Here is a 22,255-nt window from a genome sequence, read left to right on the forward strand (position 1 = left end):
TCTGTGATTTACTTTTGTCGGGTCCGCTTCGTGGAATGGATGATTAAGTTAGACTCAATGTTTTCGGTTGAGATGCTGAAGCAATGACGTCGTGCTATTATTGTGGTAAACTAGTTTGATTTTTCAGTAGACACACTGTACTGAGTTTTCGTTTTAATTACGTTTGAACTGATTCCAAACTTTGGACACTTTCTGTCATTTTCTCCAGCCTGTCTCTTCTCTTAGCCCCTCACTATTTACGTTCTTTCTTGATTTTGTAATCTGCTCCGTCGAGTCTTCATGGCATGTGTCGCCATGGATGTATTAAGAGAACCAGCCAGCAGCGTCAGCCCGGTGTGCGACAGTAATAATAATAATCATCTCGGCGGAAACACCGTGAGTAGGGCTGTGTATTGGCAAGAATCTGGCGATACGATACGTATCACGATACATGGGTCACGATTCAATATATTGCAATATATTTCGATACTGTGCGTAAGGCGATATATTGGGATTTATATATATATATATTGGGAAGTATAATTTTAGAAAAACTAATATTTAAAAAAAGACATGATGTGCATAAAAGTCAAAGAAGTTTACTTTAGGTAAACAATTCAGTACACAGAAAATCAAACGACGAAGCTTCGAGGCAAATCATTTTGCGTCAAGGATTTTTAGTAATGGAATTATTCGAGTTACTCGAGGAATCGTTTCAGCCCTACTTCATAATGAGATGTGTATTGTGTCTCAGCTGCAGGACCTTCATGTCTGACGGCGCTGAAACTTATTCCTCTGTGAGAAAAGTCAAAAGAATAACCAGCTCTGGGTTTGAGTGAGTTCAACTTCAGAAAACTTCCCAAGTGGGAAACAGCTTATATTTAGTCTTCTTCCCAAATAGGTATTGTTTTCTCTGTATGTGTGTGTGTGAATTTGTGTGTGGGTGTTGTGGGAATTATGTGACGTATGGGAACTGAAACCATAGAAGGAGCTATTCACAAATCTGACCTCACACTATTATTCTCCTCTAAAATCCTTAAGCCTCCAATAGATTAAATATCATATTTAAAGCTGTCAAAAAATACCATGAATAAACACTTAAACAATAACAAGGACGCTCTCAGGAGGCCATTATATTCTTTGATCTTCAATATGAGTACATGTGTATATTAATTTGAGATTTTCACATTAACCACCATTTTATTGGGTTCACAAAGTATTATTATTATTTTTTTTAGATTAGTTTTTGGGTATTTTAGGCCTTTATTTTTATAGGACAGCTATTTTTATAGGACAGCTGAATACATGAAAGGGGAGAGAGAGGGGGAATGACATTCAGCAAAGGGTCGCAGGTCAGAGTCGAACCTGCGGCCGCTGCGTCAAGAAGTAAACCTCTATATATGGGGGCACGCTCTACCAGGTGAGCTAGAGCTACCCAGGCGCCCCACAAAGTTTTTCTAAAACAATTAGGAAATTTAAAGATTCCCAGTAGAACTTTCCCCAAATGTAGGATCATCCACACAAAGAGAAAAGAGAACCTAGAGAGCGTATAAAAGAAAGAAACGGCTATCCCAGTACAGGATGTGTCAGGGGTCAGAGAAGGAGACGCTGAGCAGACAAACAGGAGGAAACATTAATCATGAGCTCAGCTGGTTTGTTGGGTCGCTGCCTGCACAAAGTCTTCACTCTCTGTACTGTAGGCCTACATCTCCATATATATGTAAATGAATGACAAAGTGAATAGTTTTGTTACTTGTTTGACACTTTCTGTACAGTGTGCATCCCTGAGTAGCTGGTTAAATGGATTTATGCTCATTTTCCATGTTGTGTCAATATTGAACTCATGCGTTTTTATTTCATTCCACTCCCAGATTCCCAGGTCGTTATTGCCTGCCAAGTCAAGTTAAAAGTTGCGGCCCTGGTCGGTTCACACAGTCGGCTGTAAATTTCTCAAAGCTGGGAAAACACGTCCATGTTTACGAGTAGGTCATAAGTCCTGAAATCATCCAATGCATTCTCATAAACGGGTTTGTATAATATATGATATAACTTGGTGGTGACCTGGGTTCAATTCCCACTGCGATACATCAACCAATGTGTCCCTGAGCAAGACACTTAACCCCTAGTTGCTCCAGAGGCGTGCGACCTCTGACATATATAGCAATTGTAAGTCGCTTTGGATAAAAGCCTCAGCTAAATGACATGTAATAATGTAATAACTTATGGACAGCAATTCATATGATATCATACGATATTAAGGCGACCAGTCACACATCAGTAAAGTTTAGCTGTCTTTACAGTTAAGTTTAGCCGTTTCTTCAGCCGGGTATAGAGCACCGTGAAGTAATGGCGTTTTTCCATTGCATGGTACCTGCTCGATTCGCCTCGACTCGCCTTTTTTGGTTTTCCATTACGAAAAAAAGTCCCTGCTACCTTCTAACAGGTACTTTTTTTAGTACCACCTCCGTCGAGGTTCCAAGCGAGCTGAGGCGATACCAAAAGCGAAAAAAAACGAAAAAACGAAAGCGACAGACAGGGGTGTCCTGAACAAACCTGCCATTTTTAAATAGTTTAGCCAGCTGTTTTTTTTTTTTTTTTTTGCTGCCTCCAGCTTCATTTAAAACAAAATGTGTTTTCTGGCTGTGGCAACAACAACACACCTTCTACGTTCTGTGTGTGTGTGTGTGTGTGTGTGTGTGTGTGTGTGTGTGTGTGTCGCGTTAGGTCACGGCAGTTTACTGCGGCGCCACTATGACAACCAGCCAAGCTCGCCTCATGCATGAGGCGGTACTAAATCTGCAATGGAAAAAGGAGGACGGGGCACCGCGGCCGGGACGAGCCGAGCCGAGTAGAGCTGTTACTAGCAGTGGAAAAACGCCATAAGTGACGGTCGTTTCAGCGGCTGTTGCGGTTAGGTTTAGCCGACAAAAGGTGACTGTCTGCGGCGACCAAAACGACAAAGTTTGTGGTTTGGGTTAAAACACCGGCCCCCTTAAGTAGTACTCCTGAACACAAACACCCGTTTCGTGGGTGAAATTCTTGTGTTTTCCCCTTAACTTCTTCCGGGACAGGAACTCTGCAGTCTGCTTTTAGGACACACCCATCCACCCCGACCTCCTTTTATGTGGATCTTCACACTCTTATAAAGCAGCAGTCTGCTGTAGGGCAGACAGTAATAAATATGTTTAATACATATGAATTAGTGCATTTATTTTCATAGTTATAGTATGTACGAATGTATGAATGGTTAATGAGAACAGCCTGCATCACCACAGATATCAGATTAAAAAGATGATCTTTGGCACAAAGTTTGCTTCGATGTTTCGAACCAGCTTAAAACTAGCTCAACAAGCTTACTGTCAGTGATGGAAAGTAACTAAGTGCATTTACTCACTTCCTCTGCCTGAGGTACTTCTCTTTCTGCTACTTTATACTTCTACTCCACTACATTTCACAGGCAATTAGTGATTAATAATACAAAAGATGAGGCTTTATTGAGCTCTGTGGGGAAATTCACAAGCTGATTCATTAATTTAAATTAAAAAACAACTTTTCACCCAACTAAGTAAAATGTACTACATATTTTATAGTATAATTTGAAGCTGATTAGCTTCTTGGACAATATTAAACTCATGTCATGGAAAACTGGACTCAAATAAATAACCAGATTTTGGATGCAGAAACATTGTATGACCAGACATTTTAAACACTTATTCTGTTATGATAAACACAAATGCTAACACATTGACCAGTCATTGTGACTATTGTAACAGAAACATGAGCGGCTGATCCCAGAGCTGTGCAGGACAACTAATCTAATTAGCATCGCTACATAAATTGCGGCCAATGTTTGTCAGACTGCTGTAGAATAAAAAGTCTCATTTTGTCAATCAGCACCCTACTTCCAGAGTAGACGGAAAGTTAAAAGACAAAACAGTCATAACATTTCCTTGTTGCTTAAAGGTCAATATAATTCACAGACCGTTAACACTCATATTCCTCTGATCTCCTTTGTATGTGTCGTAAATGTGCCAACACCTCCTGCTCTGCTACTGTTATGTTTCTTCTCCCCGTTGAGGAAGTGAGCTGGCAGGTCCACTGTTTGTGTTTTCTTTAGTTTTCCACAAGAAATTACGGCGGCTCCATTTTAACACCGTGTACCTCTCTCTGGTCCCCTTTTATTTCTATTTTATTTAATTTTATTCTACTTAAACTGATTTCATTTTGGCAAAGCCGGTCTGTCCCTGTTCCCTAGCAACATCATATCGTGTAGCAGGAAACACTGTGTAGCAGTGGTGGCAGGTCTGTCTGAACAACCCCCCCCTCCCTCCCGCACGTCAAATGTTTTACGTATGAAACAGAACTGACACTTTGCTGCAACACAAACAACTATATTTATTCACCTCTATTCACACACAATGAGGCATATTTTCAGTTGTGATTGAACTGTATTTTTTGAGGAACCACAGGGCACTTAACATCTACAACAGGTCTACACTTAGAACGGATCCACCGCGGTGACGTTTTTGGTGGAGCTGTTCGTTTAATAGTCGACTCAGAAGAAAGCAACGTTTTGACAATAAACTCCATCAACACAACAGTATGTGGAGTTAAACTGGACGGGCCCAATAACCTCTGAATAGTTCTACTTGTTAAACTGGACGGGCCCAATAACCTCTGAATAGTTCTACTTGTTGTTAAACTGCAATGTGAGCGGCAGCCAACAGGGGGGTGCATTATGTCGGCAGGATCATTTAAAAGGCAACCACGTCTACATTGTGCGACTGCCCTATTTCTGATACCGTGGTGGCAGAAATTTTGCCATGGCGGGCCGCCACTACAAAATCAACATAGAGGAAACACTGGTACACTTGACTCCTCACACTGAAACACGTGACCAAGGTGTTCCGTTAAAAGGCAGCATTAAAAGCTGCTTGATGATGGATTGTTGAAAATTAAATGAATGGAAATGTTAACCTCCAAACTTCATGTCTTCTTGAAAGGTCTTTAATTGGTCCATTTAATACACTTAATTTCTTACATTCGTATTAATGTTCTGAATCTCGTCAGCAGCTGCACAAGGAGAACATTTTCCTGATTTTTATTGATGTTTTGGGATTTCAGTGCTGCTGCTGTAACATAATCTGTGAGTTTATCTTCAACTTCAAATGAAGTTTTACTGACAGATTGTGTTCAGTTCTTCGTGTTGCTTCAACACTTTAAACCCCTCGGACACTTACTGTTTCTAGTTTGTGGGACTCGTGATATTTTGGAAACAGCAGACTTCAGCTGTGGTTAAGTTTGAAACAGTGCACACACTTATGTTTGTGTGAGGATATGTGAAGACATATTGTGTTCCCTTACATTAACTTTACCCATCCCAACTACACTACCCCAAAACATTACATTAGGCCTGCACGATAAATTGTTATAAAATCACGATCTCGATTCACCCCTGTTCACAATTACATTTTTAAATTACTTTGATTTTTTTTTTTTAATGTAAAGACATGTTCAAGGAGTCCAGATGAGCCTGTATCAGGGCCATATTTAGTCCAGATGAGCCTGTATCAGGGCCATATTTAGTTCAGATAGAGCCTGTATCAGGGCCATATTTAGTTCAGATAGAGCCTGTATCAGGGCCATATTTAGTTCAGATAGAGCCTGTATCAGGGCCATATTTAGTTCAGATAGAGCCTGTATCAGGGCCATATTTAGTCCAGATAGAGCCTGTATCAGGGCCATATTTAGTCCAGATAGAGCCTGTATCAGGGCCATATTTAGTCCAGATAGAGCCTGTATCAGGGCCATATTTAGTCCAGATAGAGCCTGTATCAGGGCCATATTTAGTTCAGATAGAGCCTGTATCAGGGCCATATTTAGTCCAGATAGAGCCTGTATCAGGGCCATATTTAGTTCAATGTGTTATATGTCACTATTTTTGGTAGCCTACTGTACTTAAATGGCCAGTATGTACTTTATTTTCTTTATTCATTGAAGCCTCTATGTTTACAGGCTTGTGGTAATGCGCAATGTGCTATAGATGCCAAAAAAAAATCAATGTTTGCTACTGCCAATTTGTTGTTGGCAGATAATCGTGATATCAATTCTAAGCTAAAAAATTGTTATTATATTATGCGATTCATATTTTTCCCTGAATCGTGCAGGCCTACTTTACATTAACTGAAGTTAAATGTAATCTAAACCATAAAACAGCCCTTTAATGAAGTGAGGAGCCAACAAAATGCCCTTACTCAAGGTTTTGGTCCTCACAAAGATAGAAGAATAAGACATCAGTTCAATATCCTGTGACAGCAAGATATTGTTATATAAAAGTGGACATCGTTACAATGTTTTAGTCAATTGAACTGTCAATATTTAGATCAGCTCAGTCAAGTTTGCATTCGTACTACTAATATGTAGCAAAAGTGGACATTTCAACCAGTAATCCATTATTTTTAGTTAGCTATTTTAACTTTTTAAAGCTAACTATTTTAACTGTTGTAGCATTTATCCATTACTTTTAACTAACTAAAGTAACCCTTTATTATTAGCTAGTTTAACCATTCATGCATTATTTTTAGTTAGCTATTTTAACTGTTTATAGACAACTGTTATATGTGTGTTTTTAACTTACATTTTAGGTGTTTTAGCTACCAATTTACCCATTACTTCTAACTATTTTAACTGTTTTTAGCTAACTATTTCAACTGTTTATGAAGTAGCTATATAAACCGTTTATCCATTTTTTTTTTACCAATTTTAACCATTTATTTATAACTTGTAGCTAAATGTTTGGACCTCTAACTAGTTTTCGCACATTCTCAATCGCAACAAGTAGTGCTGTGATGTCACAACTGACTCAATACGGATATTTTTTTTTTTTTACATTTATTTTTTTCAAATGAATTGTGCTGCTCCACAATCATTCCACCTACACACTGGAAACTGAAAAAGTTTCCAGTGTGTAGGTGGAATGATTGTACTGTACCCCTGGTTATGAATTATTGGTATAGTGTAGCTGATCTGGGAGTGCGGGAGCCCCCTTAAAGCAGAACAATGTGTTACCAATAGGGCTGCACAATTAATCACAATTGTATCGAAATCGCAATATGGACTAGTGCAATATTCAAATCGCAGGTGGGGCGCAATATTTGTTAATGGCAAGATATGTGTCAAACCGTTCTGAATGAAGTATTGTGGTGCTGCATAGACGTCCCGGCCTACAAATCCTATCCTACAGACTAAAGAAAAAATCTTTGTTTGGTACAGATCCTTGCAAAAATCACACTATAATTATTTGAATTTCTTTCAGTGTTAATAATTTTCAATGACAATTAGAAAAATGGAAACAAAAACGATCATTCCCTCCAATATCGTCAATCATATTGCAATCACAATATCAGTCAAAATAATCGCAATTAGATATTTTCCTCATATCGTGCAGCCCTAATTACCAAGACGCTTTACTGTGTTTGTTTTCTATATAATATCCCTTATATTGTTTCTATAATTCCCAGTAGTAATATACCCAGTGGGTATGTGTGTTATTTCACTGTGGCACAGATTTACACGACTTTAATTTACACCACTATCTATAGAAGCTGTTAGATTATAATGCGACAGCGTGTTCGTGTACAGTTTGATCTCAGGTGGTGCGTCTGGCCTGAGTCAGTGGTGTGTTTGAGTGTCAGACATGAAAGGACATTAGATTGTGTGTGCAGTTGGCCGTGCTGAGATGAGGATAAGAGGTTAGTCTGATCAGCCGTTTAACAGTGAAATGTGTCCAAACTGATAATGCTCTCCTCTGCCAAACACTTATCCACTTCATGGGTTCGCTTCATGGAAACAAAGGCAGACAGAACATCTAACCTGGCTCTGGTTTTGCCCAAAATCAGCAGATAATGATTTGGCCAATTAAAAATGTTCAAGCTGACATGCCAGGGAAACTGTCCTAGTGTCTTCTGGGTCATGTCAAGCCCATGTCAAGTCATTAAAGACTAAGTCGCAAGTCTTCAATAGCAAATTCAAGTCAAGCTGAAGTCTTTTAGGTCTTTAAATCCGGACAATTAAAATCACGTGGCATTCCAAAATGTTCCTTCTTCAAAGGTGTTAATGTTGTTTTCACTTGGCTTACACACGGTCCAGTAAATGTACAATAATGTAATATTCATGGTGTTTGGCCAATGGCCAGGCATGTCCTGCTTGAGTCTCCTTTTTCTTTTAGGTTTTCTGGGATTTTACTCAGTGAAAAATGGACACTTAAAACGTGTTTTGCTTTTAATTTGTAAGACGAATCAGGTCCCACAGCAGTGAAGTCCTTGTCGAATCTCAAGTGTTTTATGTTTGGGAATTAAAGGATGATTCGGGTTTATTATGGCGTAAGTTTAAACTTAGGTAAACAGCCCAGTGTTCAAACAGGAAGTCCAGTTTGAGTGAGTGAAAGTTTTTCAGATGCCAAAACACTGCTCAGCTGTTCGTAGTCTGAGACAGTTTTTTTTCTTAAACTAATAAAAGTTTTCACGGCAGCCATTATTTTGTTTTTTCGTCACGAAAATCGCAAGGTAAACAATAGAAATATGGCCGTCACTTTACAATAGATACAGCACATAATCCGTATGAATAAGTGAGCTTTAGAGGTGCTGGTAGGTGAACTTTGTTACCTGTGGACATAGCCAATTCAAGTCTTTGTGCTAAGCTAACCTGTACTGTAGCTCTAGCTTTATATTTACCGGACGAACATGAGAGTGGTATTAATCTTCTCATGTACCTCATATTTCCCAAAAAGTCAAACTATTACCTTAAAGGACAATTCCGGCGCAAAATGAACCTAGGGGTTAATAACAGATGTGTACCCACTCTGTCGTTCTCTGTTCTCCTTAAGTTTAGCCTGTATTGTTTACTTTTTAGCCAACTGTCAACATTAAAAGTATGCAGAATTAGCTATTATCAGCTCCTGTTTGCAGTGTGTACCCACTCTGTCGTTCTCTGGGACATGTTTTCATGCTAATCGAATGTGTTTGGAGCTTGAAAGACGCTAACGCGGACCGCTGGTTAGCTTACAACGCCAGTATTTGGGGCACAGGGAACGTAAAAACAAATCGCTATTTATACCACTAAAAAGGCTCAAAATATCACCAAACTTCAATGGTAGAATAATGAGGGTCCCTAAATGTTAACCAAAGCATTGAGAACTTTGTAAGTGTACAGTAATTGTCCTTTAAGTTTGACTTGAGTATCTAGCCTCAAGAAGAACAACTAATGACCGTGTGGCTGTATGTGTGTCCTGTTTTTTTTGCTACCCGAGCCTCATTCATTTAGGCTATGAAAAGGATATTGAAATCAAATGAATCCATGTGTGGGGGGTTAATAATGCCTCTGGGTTCATTAACACAGTGGCAAATTGATTAAGGGAATCAGCGAAGAGGCGGGAGATGATGAGAGAGGGAGAGAGGATACTGATGGAGGGAAAATGTTGGACTTTTAATGCATTTAAAATTGCAGTTCACTGGGTTTGTCTGCTGCTGAATCTGCGATTGTGTGAGAACCGAGATGAGAGCAAACTCATCTCAGTGTCAACGAGAAAACAAGGGCGTTAGCGACAGTATAAGATTTGAGTCAAACGCTTCTATGATTGCAAGTTGATATGAAGGAGCATAAAAAAATGAATGACATTTCAGAAAACGTACAAGAGCTTCAGGTCGACTGCTCAGATTGAGAATGGTTGCCATTGTGAATACTGATGTAATGTGGTGCATGTCAATAAATAGGAACAATAATTAAGAACAATAAATGTCAATAAATAGGAACAATACTTAACTGCATGCTCACAAGAATTCATACAAAAGCTATTATTTGGAACCGATATGCATTTACAGTGAAAATGAAAATCTTTAAGTTAAAATTCAGATTTTGGAATGTTACAAACTGCAAACAAGCGGCCAAAATGGGTTTCCTCAGGAGGGGGGCTGGCGTCTCCCTTAGAGATAGGGTGAGAAGCTCAGTCATCCATGAGGAGCTCGGAGTAGAGCCGCTGCTCCTTCGCATCGAAAGGAGCCAGTTGAGGTGGTTCGGGCATCTGGTAAGGATGCCCCCTGGGCGCCTCCCTAGGGAGGTGTTCCAGGCACGTCCAGCTGGGAGGAGGCCTCGGGGAAGACCCAGGACTAGGTGGAGGGATTATATCTCCAACCTGGCCTGGGAACGCCTCGGGATCCCCCAGTCGGAGCTGGTTAATGTGGCTCGGGAAAGGGAAGTTTGGGGTCCCCTGCTGGAGCTGCTGCCCCCGCGACGCGATACCGGATAAGCGGACGAAGATGGATGGATGGACTGCCAACAAAAAACTTAGTTTAAAAGCATTAAGCAGTTATTTAATAAATTTGAAACATTTTAAACATAACAAACTGTAAAAGAGAGTCAGATAGTGTTGTGGGCGGGACATGAAGTCAGACTCTGTGGTGAGTGAAACCGAAGCAGAGGGACAGACACAGAGCTGTAGAGGAGCCAAAGTAGAACACTTTTTAATTAATTAACTTTATCGGTTATCAGGCAAATAAACACCAATACAGATCATCTGCACGCAAAATGGCCCGATACGGGGAGGGAAATAAAATTGAAAAACAGTGATTTGTACAGACTTTAAACTTGTACCAATGCTGTTGCACCTTAAATAATTATATATAAAAAATAAAATAAATCCGATAATCAGCCAGGGCCGATAATTGGTCTATCCCTAGTCACTATGACAAAAGAAAAATGTAAGCCATCAGGAAAGCACAACCCTTTAAAAGCTCATTACTTGTATTCTCTTCTAATCCTTAAGTTTAGCCTATATTGTTTACTTTTTAGCCAACTGTCAACATTAAAAGTATGCCGAATTAGCTATTATCAGCTCCTGTTTGCAGTGTGCTCATGGATGTACAGACAACTATCACTGGATTACTTTGATACTGTAGAAAACTTTAAAATGTGTTGATTCTCAGGCAAGTTCTGGAGCATATTTTTTTTTTTTTCTATGATTGTGTGATGTGATGATGAACACTGGCAGTACCCACTCCAAAAAATAATAATCAGTTTTTCTTATGCCCATGGATGAGTTTTCCGCCAAATTGAATTAAAATCTGTCGAGTTGTATCTCCTGTTCAGTAGCACAGAGACTCTCTAATGGAGGTAATTAGGGATTGATTTATTGCCATGGTTACCAAATTTCTCTAAATGTCTCTTTGTATTTCAGATCAAAACCAGCTTGGCAGGAATGTGTCCATTTTCCTGATGTACACTCTGGAAATCACATTCGGTTCAGGAATTTTAATCACTCCTACAGATGTATATTATCACAGTGTTAACATAGAAATCAGGGTTTGTTTATTTTGTTCCTAGTGTGACCTGATTCATACAAAACCTCTACTATTTGACCCGGGAACCTGTGTGGTTTTTGAGGGGCCGTGTTTTTTTTTTAGTTCAGTAAATTTCACACTGACATGCCCACACTGCCCCGGTGTAATCCCCGCTCTGGGAATACTGGAATGTGGAATAAAGGGTGTTTATTTTCCAGAAGTGTGGCAGTGAGAGGGGAGAAGTTTCAGAAGATTTTTTGTGATAGAGGAGCTGACAGAAACGACAATATTTCACCCTAAATACCAGTCTCCAGAACCCCCAGTATGACTCCGCACAGGATAAGTGGGTACAGAAAATGGATGGATGGATAAAAATAATCTGCATGTTTACCACTCATGTTGACCACTAGAACTTTAATGCACCACCACTCCAGCTTGTTACATCCCTCAACAAACAAACATCACTTTATTTTTCTAAACCTGAGAAGACCTTATGTTTTCAAAGGTAATTGTGTACTTACTGTATACATTAGATATGTGAAATCTCTGTAGAAAAGCACATAATTAATAAAAAGAGAAACAGCAGTCGGTTGCAGCAGTCCTTCATAAGTTTAAAGTTAGTCTAGTTCTAACGTAAAGTGTTTACTAAAGAGAAGAGTTTTAACCATCACCAAATTAAAACAGATCGGAAACATGAATGTCCCACACCCTGACAAAAAAACTTTAAGAGACTCTTCAGATTCAGCTGCATATTGAGAGCCTTTTATTTTAACCATGACGAGGATATTTCCCCAACCATAGCTAAGTAACTTAAAGCTACAGTGCGTAGTTTTTGTCTCTCCCATGAGGAATTCTAAGTAATGACAACAAAACTGTCCCGCATCCACATGACACAAGCCTTAAGCTTGATTCATGGTTGTGCGGAGGCTCCACGCAGAGCTTTCACCGCAGCCTACGTAAGTGGCCTGATGTTTATACTTGTGCGTTGGTGTGTGCGTCGAGCTGCCGTGTGTGTGTGTGTGTGTGTGTGTGTGTGTGTGTGTGTGGTAGAGAGAGTTGGAGAGTGACAGCGATTATCTTCGGAGCGAGTAGCGACTCTAGAGTCATAGTGAGAGAAACAAAGTGTCTCCCCTGTGCTTTCAGACCACGGTGGGAAATCTGTAGCAGGAAAAGTTAACCCTCTCCTTGATTTCATGTTGTTAATGGAGAAGGAGAACCAGGTACACGTTGGTATACAGCGTAGGGTCCAGCGTAGGTTTGTGTCTCCACGTATCTACGTACGTAGCAACGGCGTAGATTGTACGCAGAAGTATAAATCAAGCTTTAGGTGTAGATTGCACGCAGAAGTATAAATCAAGCTTTAGGTGATCGCGCACCACCCCCACCCCCCTCCTCCACGCAGTTGCTAGTAGCTAAGGAGGACATTAAGGATTAAAAAATTATGGACTCTTCAGAAGAGGTTATTATCTTCGCTCAATTTTCTGCTCGCGAAAGTCGCCGGATGACACCGTTTTCTGAACATAGTCATACTGAGAAATACAGAGAGAGTTGTGGAGCTGTCTTAATTCGGTCTGTATCAACTTATTTGGCAATGACTTGAATGTAACAGACGTTCATTAATATAAAAACAGTTACGCACTAAAGCTTTAAAGACAGTGAAACAAAAAATGTATACAAGTCATGATCCTGTGTTAACTGTTTAGTTATCGCTTGTTATATATATATATAGGATCAGGGTTATTGCTGTTATGGACTTTATCTGAAAGCACTCAAACAAGTGTAAAAGAATGCACAACAAACACTGATGGATTGATGGTTAAATGTATTATTATTGTACAATAATTAAAGAAAGACAAACCTTGTCACAAAACACTAAAGTCAGGAAGAGAAAATAATCTCTTTCTGACCAGGGAGACAGAAAGTGCTTCAAATATAGTTTCCTCAGAACAAGACTGCCTTAAGAAAGTAGGATTTGATATAATCTGGTCATGACCTATTTTGAAGTCTTTACCATACACCACGTAATTCCATATGACTAGTCCTCTGTTTACAGAGGAGCCGAGTGAGCCGAGTATCAGTAATCATGCAAGTTTATGTTCACATTGCCAAGTAGGTTTTTCACATACAAGGAATTTGCTTTGGTGTTTTGATGCATAACAATATGCATATTAAGAGAAAATGAAAGATTAAAGCAATACTGCAAAAATCAAGAAATATCAATATAGAAAAGAAGAATTTACAATACAAGTATGTACGTTTTAACTCTTTGGTTTTGGGGGGTCTCCGAGATCTACGAGGTTTTGAGGCATTTTGAACACTGTGGCCAATCGCTCCAATACTTTTGCTCTTTGAAGGGTTTTGCTCAACCCTGCTGGGCCGGTTATAAATCTCTCACTTTCATACATAATGTAACATTTACATTTTCCCAATCCGTCTTGGAGCCTGTGTGCTTCACATGCTCTTACTGTATGCGTTTCTGTAGTTGTCATCCGTGTTTGTTGTGTTTATGTTATAGAAAGCTGTGCAGGACTGAGTCACGGGATGTTTACATCTGGAACATCAGGGGGCTGAAGGGGATCCGGGGTCAAATCCTGTTCTTTACATGTCAACGTGCTCTCCCAACCTCCCAGGGTAACGCTGTCACGCTCTAAATAAGCTGAACCCCAGGTTGTGTAATCTGCTGCTGCCACTTTGATGATTTGTTCTAACTTGGCGATGCGTGTGTACAACATGAATGTAGTTTAAGGATACACAGTGGTTGCTTTAGATTTGTTTCCTGTCCTTGTGTGGTGCAAAGATTAATGTGGCGATCCCAGAGAGCATGAGTAAGCGTTTTTCTCCTCCGTGTCATGAGAAACGATTAGAATGACCGGGAACTGACTGTAGAGCCAGGCCAAAGAATGTGTCCAAGATGCAGCTTGTGCCAACTAATGTTTTGATATTATTTATAGGCAAACTGAAATTTGTAAGTAAAAAGAAGTCCTGCATTGAAAATGTTCCTTACGTAAAAGTTTAATCATAAAAATATAGTTAAAGTATAAAAATGTCCTCTGTGACTGTTATACTACTATATATGTTATCATTAGATTATTATTATTCCTCATGCATTAAAGGATAATTCCAGCGCAAAATGAACCTAGGGGTTAATAACATATGTGTACCGAGTCGAACGTTCTCTGGGATATGTTTTCATGCTAATCGAATGTGTCTCTAGCTTTAAACAAGCTACCGCAAATGGGTGGTTAGCTGCTAACGCTACCTTTCGGGGCAGATGGTAAACCGAAGCTTTGAGAACTTTGTAAGTCTACAGACAGTTTATTAAAAAGATAGTTTATAAAGACCATAGGCGTTCATGTAGGGACCCTCATTATGCTACCGTTGAAGTGTGGTGCTATTTTGAGCCTTGTTAGTGGTATAAAATAGCGATTTACCATCTGCCCCGAAAGGTAGCGTTAGCAGCTAACCACCCGTTGGCGGTAGCTTGTTTAAAGCTAGAGACACATTCGATTAGCATGAAAACATATCCCAGAGAACATTCGATTCGGTACACATATGTTATTAACCCCGGAATTGTCCTTTAATGTAAAAGCAGAATTTTACTGTTGGAGTTGGTTGAGCTGCAACTCATGTTGAACAATAAACTCATTATTATTTTCATTCTAGATTCATCTGCTGATTATTTTCAACATGAATTGATCGATTGTTTGGTTTGTAAAAAATAGTAAAAAGTGAGAACTAGCGTCACAATGACCCAGGGCCCAAAGTGACACCTTCACAATGTGTGTTTTGTCCGACCAACAGTCCAAACCTCAACGTTATTACTGATACATTCATATTATTAAAAGGTTTTTACGTGAAAAATCAACCATCAACCATCCAAGTAATTTTCTGTCAATCGACTAAGTGATTAATGGACTGATCGTTTCTGCTGTGCTGCTGACTATAGGGTAGTTTAATTGATAACAAAACATTTTATAAACTTTTAATATTTTTTGTGTGCAAAAATCTTAATTTGTAAAGTAACTATAGCTGTCAGATAAATTAAGGAGTACAAGTCAAAAGGGGCATCAAAAGAAAAGACTTAAGTACAGGTACCTCTAAGTTGTACTCAAAGTACAGTACTTGAATAGATATACTTAGTTATATTCCATCACTGTTTATTACTATTATCTAATTTGAGCCTGGTCCCATTTTTCGGTGTATGAAAAATTGCGAGTATGCAGCTGAGAATAACAGTAAACTAGTAGTTCACAGTCTTGATTTGCAATACAGTAAATATTAGGGCTGGGACAAAATATCGATACAGCAATATGTCGTCCTTTGTGCGATACAATAACCGATACGCTTGTGCCAAATATCGATATTTTAATGAATAAAACAAGGTGCTCTGAAAAAATGTCCCTGCTCCCAGTGTTGCTACTTCATGGCTCCTCGAGGTGGCGCTCAACACGTGAATGGAGGGAAACTTGAACAGAAGTGTTGCCGAAGAGGTTTTCAACGGGATGGCAGACAGCAGTGTGAGGAAAATAACAGATGCCCCAGCCATGTTTAAAGATGCTCTAAGCCAGAGATATTCAACAGGGGGTCCTCAGAGTCACTGCAGGGGGGCCTCCAAATTATTGTTAATTTTTGAAAGTTTTTTTTAAATATTAAATGTTGTTACGGGGAGCAGGGGATAGTGGACCCAAACCAGGGAGAAGGCAGGCAGGCAGGTAGAAGGTTTGAGCTCAAGGATTTATTGGAACCAAAAACGGCAGCACAGAGGCTGGAAAAAACAGGGAAAAAAACTCACAGGGAAAACTTACAGGAACAAAAGAACGCAGGGAAGAATCCAAAACAAAGGCACCAGGCTGACAGGGCACAGACAGACAGGGAGGAATCACAAAACGATCTGACAAGAGGCAAGCGAAACAAAGAGGCTAAATACAAGAGGTGATGAGCAAACAATGAACAGGTGGTACAACAGGTGAAATACATTAGGAGAGGGCGAGTAATCAAAAAAGGCGGGAAAACACAGGAAGTAAAACTAGACAAGACAGAAAACAGACTTTCAAAATAAAACGGGAATATACACAAAGCACAGAATACTACATAGTCAAAACAGGATAAACCGAAACAAACAATCCTCAGAATGATACAAACTCAATATACAAAACAGGAAACAGAATTATAATAACAACAGAAATATAAACAACCCCAACAGAAATGTCCATAACCACAACAGTACCCCCTCCTCAAGGGACGGATCCCAGACGTCCCGAACAAAACAAAAAGTCAACCCTGGGAGGGCAGAGAGGGACCGAAGGGGGAATAATCAAAAAGGATCAAAAAACAAAAAGATTCCAGGGAACCAAAAACAACCCAAGGAGGGCAGAGAGAGTCCGGGGGAGGCAGAGAGTCAATGGGAAACTGGGGAAAGAGGGCACTCGGGAACTGGGGACAGTGGGCACTCGGGAACTGGGGACCGGGGGCACTCGGGAACCGGGGACAGTGGGCACTCGGGAACTGGGGACCTGGGGCACTCGGGAACCGGGGACAGTGGGCACTCGGGAACTGGGGACCGGGGGCACTCCGGAACCGGGGACAGAGGAACCAATGGACACTCTGGAACTGGGGACAGTGGGCACTTTGGAACTGGGGACCGGGGGCACTCGGGAACTGCCAGGATTACATAACAAACAGTCTTCCAGCGTTCCAGCCAATAACCGACAAGAAGGATTTTGGGGTGGGGGTTGGGGTGTTAGTGCGCGGAAGTGAGGGGGAGGGGACGGAATGAGAAGGAGGGAGGGGCGAGCTAGCCTAGTTTTGTTTGACAATACTTCGAACGTCAACAAGAAGTAACATCACCCAACATCGCTTAGAGCACCTTTAAGTCCAAAGTCTGGACCCATATAGTTGCGTCATTTTAATTTACAGACTGAAAAACGTGTGCTACAGAATTGTGCTGTTTTCTGACAGTTTCTGACAGTTTGGGAGAACCGGTATTTAACCTTTTCACGGGCATTTTGTATTCATAGTTAGACCGATATCGTGATGCATCATTATAGGATTGTTTCAAGTTTATTGTCATGTGCATTTAGAAGTACAAAGTACAGAGAGAATGCAATGAAATGTGTTTTGCCCTGGCCCTCTCTTCTTATAAAAACTATAAATATATAAATAGAATTTAAATAAAATATAATAAAATGACCTGAATAAGTACTACAATCTAATATGTTGTAGCAACCTAAAAACTATCGCGGTCATCACATTGTCTGGCAATATATTGATTATCGCAGAATTGCTGTGTTGTGATATTATCGGTATCGTGAACCATGTATCGTATCATGAGGTACCCTGTGATTCCCACCCCAACTACATATAGTGTTTGTGTTCTGTCACTCTCCACCGTCTCTGCTACCTCTGCTGAAGCCTCGCTACAGCTCTGAGCTACAGTGAAGTGTAAAGAATCTTTGAACTGGGCTCAGTGCGTCGGTGGGCCTTTGCAATTTGTAACTCCTGTGAAAACACCTTTCGGACAGTAAAGCTCTCAGGAAATCAAATCTCATGGGAATCCCGGGCAGTAAAGATGGGCTGATGTCAGACTTTCAACAGTAAAGTGCTTCTCACCTAGCCTGGAAATCCAGACCCAAATCCGAAAGATTAAGGGTCTGGCATTGAGTAATGAAAATGGCCCAACTTGAGGGGCAGCACTAAGCATGCATGCATTTGAAAATATCACTGCACGCAATTGGATAACACTACGACCAATCACAACGATACAAGGGGTGACATATCCAAAGCCCCGTACGCTTACCTACCAGCGGAGCTAACTGGTAGATTAAACTGTGGTTATCTGTTCAGCTGGCCTCTGGCCCGCCTATATCAGATACACCGATGTGATTGGTGCAGCTCGGCTACAAGGGCATAGTTAATGAGCATCATTACTCAATGCCAGAGTGACTCGCTGAGCAAATTCAAATTGTGCTCTCGCGAGAATTCTGGATTTCCAGGGTACTTCTCACCTGGAAGTGAAACAAAATACACTCGCTGGACGTTGGTTGACACACACATGGGACCCCAGGTTCTGTCATGTAAAATGTCCCCCCACACCTCCTATACAGCCAGGCTAAAACGCAGTTAGTCGATTTGAGTCTTTTTGTAGGCATTTAACATCTTTGTAGTTGTATTTGTGTCTCTTTGTAGTCATTTTGAGTCTCTCTGTAGTTGTTTTGTGCTTTTTTTCTAGTCATTTTACATCTTTGTAGTTGTAATCTATTTTTTTCTTTTTTAAGATTATTTTTTGGGGCATTTTAGGCCTTTATTTTCATAGGACAGATGAAGACATGAAAGGGGAGAGAGAGGGGAAATGACATGCAGCAAAGGGCCGCAGGTTGGAGTCGAAGTCGAGGAGTAAACCTCTATTTATGGGCGCGTGCTCTACCAAGTGAGCTACCCAGGCGCCCTTTGTAGTTGTATTTCTGTCTTTTTGTAGTCATTTTAGTTTATTTGTAGTTATTTTGTGTCTCTGGGGTTGATTGGCATCTCTTGTAGTCAGTTTGTATCTTTTTGTAGTCATTTTGATTCACATATTGCATCTCTTTCTTGTAGTTTTGCATCTTTGTGGTCGTTTTCGTTTCCACACTGCTCAGATAGATTTAGATATTACACTAAATACTACAACACGCCATACAAAACATTATAAGAAAACATCAACGAATAGACATGCACGTAAAGGCTCTGACACACCAACCCGACGGCCGAACGTCGGCAGAAAAGGCAGTCGCACTGATCAGTCGGCTCCCGTCTCCCCGAGTTGGTCCAAAAAGTGTTGAGCGTATGTTCTGCGTGTGCGCGAGACGTAATACGTCTCCATAACAGCAGGCGGAGCTAATCTGTATTGTCGCCCAAAAAATGAAAACCGGAAATGACGGAACATCTCTCCAGACCTCGTAAACACAGAGCATGCTGTCGTCAGTCACTGTTTTCATCAGAGAGTGTTGATAGTAGTCAAGAAGGATGGTTGTTGTCATTACTCGCTGAACGGAAGAAAATACGATGGCTAGTAATAGAAGATACTGGCGTTGTTAGCTCCGGTTTTCTTGTGCACTGATTCGCTAGTCAAGGGCTAGCACTCCACCAATCAGATTGGTCATTGAGTCCGACTGCCCACTGGCCGATTCAACAAGTCAAATCGTCCAAAATGAACTCCAACTGACGACGGCACGGAACACACCGAACAGACTTGAGTCACCGACCTCGCCAGACTGTCAGACGGCCAATAATCGGGTTGGTGTGTCAGCGCCTCTATATGTTCTTAAAGATGAAGAGTTGTTCTGATCGAAATGGCATCTAAATGGCCTCAGTGTGTTGTGCAGCTGTGATATAAAAAAGAAAATAAACCAAAACAGATTTTAGATTACATTTGGTTGGCAGATTATTAATATTAAAAGACGTAGGTAAAGATCAGGATCAGCATAAGTGTGCTTGTAAAGACGTCCAACTGGAGTAGAGTAACTAATCTTGCCTGAGAAAAAAAAAGTCATCAGTTGGCTTTCAGTCGTTTGCGTGTTGACATTTTCATCCATCGTGTCCTGCACCTCCTCCTGGGCTCCTGACTCTAAATGTCTCCTCTTCCTTCAGAGACAGGGGGCCATCTGGAGCTCCCGAGGTGCAAAACCCATCTAAAAATGTAATCATTTTAACCCCAAAAAAATTAATAAAACAGCCAAATTCACAGATAATTGTTTTCTGATTTGGAATTTATTTAGTTTTGTGAATCATTTTTCTACTTGACTCATTCATTTCATGAAGTGTTTTCTCTCTGTGAAATGTGTTTTGCTTTAAAGTTTTCTCTTTACTCATTGCCGTATACGCTGTTGTTAATTTGTTTTTGTGATTCGCTGTTTTTCGGTTTACCATGCATCTATCATTTTTTTTTCAGAAAAGTAGAACAAGTGGCTTCTTTTCAACAGCGTATGTTGTGTTTTAGTGTGATTGAGAGTGCGCGGCTAACAGAGCTAAAGAGAGCCATAAAGCAGGCAGGCAGAGATTTAAATCAAGGGAAATGAATGGTCTGTTGAAGTGAGAAGGGGGGAGGCTCTCCCTCCCGGATGAGCGGGGAAGCCTTTGGCTTTTAATCAGCTTATTTTTAAAGGCTGTGAATCCCCCGAAACAACCCACAAGCTATACGTTGGGGTATCTTTGAGGCTGTGTGCTGATGATGAACGACTAATTGAGTATTTAGGTATCTACAGCAAATTTGCACCACACAAATAAGACAGTATACCACCCACGTGCAAAACAAACATCCACTCATTGCTGGCCTTGAACCAGTGTGCTGCCTGTGTTTGTGTCTGTTTCAGGATGCAGTCGCCTCAGGGACAATCTACTCTTTTTCGTTTGTTTGAGCAGAGCTGCAATAATCCCTTTAAGCCCGGGCTGGTTAGTACAGCAATATGATGAGTAGTTTGCACTCAGATACACCAAGTAGAACAGTAGAAACTATAATAACATTTTCCCAACAGAAAGAAGTTTGTATTTGCTGCTCAATTTGACGTTTTTTCTTCCAACGCCACTTAGAGGAATAGTTTGGCATTTGGAATATAATTAGAAACTTGTTTTTTTTTTTTTTACCAAACGATAGATGAAAAACTCAATACCACTCTTATGTCTGTAAATATGAAGCTACAGTCAGGAGACAGTTAGCTGTCCAAAGGTGATAAATCCATCCACCAGCCTCTAAACCTCACAAATGAACACGGTATATCTCGTTTGCTTAATCTGTACAAAAACCAAAGTGTAAAAATAACAGAATAGTTTGACAAGGGGTTACAGTATGTGCCAAACTTCTTCTGGTCTCGGCCAAGAAATACTGCAGCAGATTGTTTTTTTTTAGTTTTTTAACAAATGGGTGGTGGTGGTGCAGTGGATATGAGACATGCCTTTGGTGTGGGAGATCTGGGTTCAATTCCCACGGTGATACGTCAACCAGTGTGTCCCTGAGCAAGACACTTAACTCCTAGTTGCTCCAGAGGCGTGCAGCCTGTGACATATGCAGTAATTGTAAGTCGCTTTAGATAAGAGCCTCAGCTAAATGACTTGTAATGTAATGTGCTAGATGCTCTGTGAGGAACTAGCATTGCATTAGCATGTTGATTTCCAGCAGGTTTAAAGGTCTCATAGTATGAAAATTTCACTTTATGAGGTTTTTTAACATTAATGTGAGTTCCCCCTAGCCTCCCTATGGTCCCCCGGTGGCTAGAAATGGTAATAGATGTAAACTGAGCCCTGGGTGAGAGAAACCCTGGCTTGAAAACAAGCGAAGCATGGCAGTTGGTCAAGGCCAAGACTGCACACTTTATCAGATGAATTTTATTATTCTTTATCTCCCTCTGGCTTTGAACTTTCTGTGAGTTTTCTGGGGTCATTATCTCCGTGTAATTTACAGCGGCTGAACGTGTGCACTCGCTCACGCGCCCGCACACACCCACACCCACACCCACACACACACACACACACACACACACACACACACACACACTCTCTCTCACAAGCTGCTTGCTCTCTGCTTCTGCCCAAAGCCGCTGAGAGTGATTTTATGCCCGTTTTGGAGGAACTGCAGGATTTCTGTGATGGATCAGCACAAATTCTCATAAACCCCTTCACTCGCGCTCCTAGATTACCTGATCTGACATGATCCGTGTTTGATCCCCGTTTTATTGCAGCGGCTCTGTGTCCGTGGACAGCCTCAGGGTAAGTTTTGTAAACTATCTCTGCTAAACGTCTATGAAGCTCTGCCCGGAGACAGTACAGCTGAGATGTCAGTAGGGCCGCACGATTTCGAGAAAAAGTCATATTGTGATTGTGTGAGGGCAAAGCGAGAGGAAAAAGAGATAGCAAAGACAATGTAAAGTGAGTTAACAGTAAATACCAAGTAACACCACGGGGGCTTCATCTGTTCA

The 22,255-nt window shown here is 40.7% G+C and overlaps 1 long non-coding RNA gene across 1 annotated transcript; it reads left to right on the forward strand.

Annotated features, from left to right (window-relative positions):
- The first annotated feature begins 1,474 nt into the window (after positions 1-1,474).
- LOC116047910 lies at positions 1,475-21,585 on the forward strand. The gene is made up of 3 exons (XR_004104513.2): positions 1,475-1,485; positions 2,436-2,445; positions 21,460-21,585. It is a non-coding gene; the product is annotated as an uncharacterized LOC116047910 (long non-coding RNA).
- Positions 21,586-22,255: the final 670 nt, after the last annotated feature.

This window comes from Sander lucioperca, chromosome 20 (assembly GCF_008315115.2).
Source record: "Sander lucioperca isolate FBNREF2018 chromosome 20, SLUC_FBN_1.2, whole genome shotgun sequence".
NCBI classification, from domain to species: domain Eukaryota; kingdom Metazoa; phylum Chordata; class Actinopteri; order Perciformes; family Percidae; genus Sander; species Sander lucioperca.